Raw genomic sequence first — 2,119 nt, forward strand, 5'->3', positions numbered from 1 at the left:
GAACCCACCAGAAGGAAGAAACTCCCGACACATCTGAACATCTGAAGGAACAAACTCTGGACACACCATCTTTAAGAACTGTAACACTCACCGATAAGGGTCCGTGGCTTCATTGTTGAAGTCAGGGAGACCATGAACCCACTGGAACGAACCAATTCTGAACACAGAAGTGCCAATTCAGAGATGGTTAGAGCCTCCTTTTCCCTAGGCTCTGGGGAACTGAACGTTTTTGTCTCCCCTGAAATTCATATGTTGAATCCTAAATCCCCAGTGTATATTTGGAAGTGGGGCTGTGGGAAGGTAATTAGCTCATGAGGATAGAGCCCTTGTGAATGGATTAGTGCTCCTGCAAGACGAGAGCCACAAGAGAGATGATCTTTCTCTATGTTTGTATGTGAGGACACAATAAGAAGACAGTCATCTACAAACCAGGAAGAGGGCACTCAGCAGACAGTGGACCTAGCAGCCCTTTGATCTTAGACTTCCCAGCTGCCAGACCTGTGGGAAACACATTTCTGTGGTTTAAATCGCCCAGCGTATGATACTGTGTTATGGCAGTCCAAAGAGACTAAAACACGAGGGGCTGCAAAGGTCTTGGGGTTCAACAGAGCAGCAGGTCATCAATCATTTGCCTTCACTGGTCACTGAACTGTCCGTGGTCTTGGCCAGCAGTCAGGTACGTAACTGCAACTTTTGTGACATGCGTGTGGCTGAAGAATGTTGGCAGGGTTGGCAGCCCTGCCCTTGATGTCCCGCCTCCCTCCGAGACCCTGCAGCCGTTTGCCTCTGAGGCCTGTTGCCTGTCAGCAGCATGGAGGTCTGCACTACTTTAGAGACCCAGGAGCAGCAGATCATCCCTGTCAGGACAGAATCCCTCCTTACTTCTCTCAACGGTGCTCCCCTTTCTTTCCTCTCCCTCTGAGACCCCTTGCATCATCATTTCGTGAAGGTTAGGCTTTACAAAACTGGGAATCACTGTTACTACCATCTTTTCCTGCTCAGCAAAAGTCCCTGAGGTAAGGAAATTGTAAGGGTCTGGCTACTTGCTCGGAATAAGAAGAAGGAGAAAATCTGAAGGACCAACAAAACGATCAAAATGTGAAAAATTATTCTGTCTGGTCATTTTATATACTTTGTGCATTGGGAAGAAACTAATAAGCAGTTAGGCTATCTGTATGCTGTGCATTCTTGTTATGGGGGGAATTATGTCCCTCCAAGTTCATATGTTGAAGACCTAATCCCCAGTACCTCAAAGCTCCAGATTTTAACACTGATTTTGGGGGGTATAATTTAGTGGCAGTTCCAAATAATCATGATCCATGAAAAAGATGATTTTGTTCATTTCAAATCATAGAAGCTGGCTGGGCACAGTGGCTCATGCCTGTAATCCCAGCACTTTGGGAGGCTGAGGCAGTTGGATCACGAGGTCAGGAGTTCAAGACCAGCCTGGCCAAGATGGTGAAACCTCATCTTTACTAAAAATACAAAAATTAGCTGGGCATGGTGGCTGTTGCCTGTAATCCCAGCTACTTGGGCGGCTGAGGCAGGAAACTGCTTGAACCCAGGAGGTGGAAGTTGCAGTGAGCTGAGATGGCGCCACTGCACTCCAGCCTGGGCGACAGAGCGAGACTCTGTCTCAAAAAAAAAAAAAAATTATGCAAGCTACTATTTAAATTTTATTTTCAGTAATTCATTGACATTACATTTTTCCTTAAAAATTATCTTCACTCTTTCTGATGTTTCAGGTAATTCAGTATTACTTAAAATGTAAAACATGCAATATTTATTAGTAAAACAGAACATGACTGTGTTTGTGAAAGGGTCTTTAAAGAGATAATTAAATTAAAATGAGGTCTTTAGGGTGGGCCCTAATCCAATATGACTGGTGTTCCTATAAGAAGAGGTTAAGGGCTGGACGCGGTGGTTCATGCCTGTAATCCCAGCACTTTGGGAGGCCTAGGTGGGCGGATCACAAGGTCAGGAGATCCAGACCATCCTGGCTAACACGGTGAAACCTCGTCTCTACTAAAAATACAAAAAATTAGCCGGGTGTAGTGGCGGGCGCCTGTAGTCCCAGCTACTCAGGAGGCTGAGGCAGGAGAATGGCATGAACCCAGGA

This window comes from Pan troglodytes, chromosome 3 (genome assembly GCF_028858775.2).
Source record: "Pan troglodytes isolate AG18354 chromosome 3, NHGRI_mPanTro3-v2.0_pri, whole genome shotgun sequence".
NCBI lineage: Eukaryota > Metazoa > Chordata > Mammalia > Primates > Hominidae > Pan > Pan troglodytes.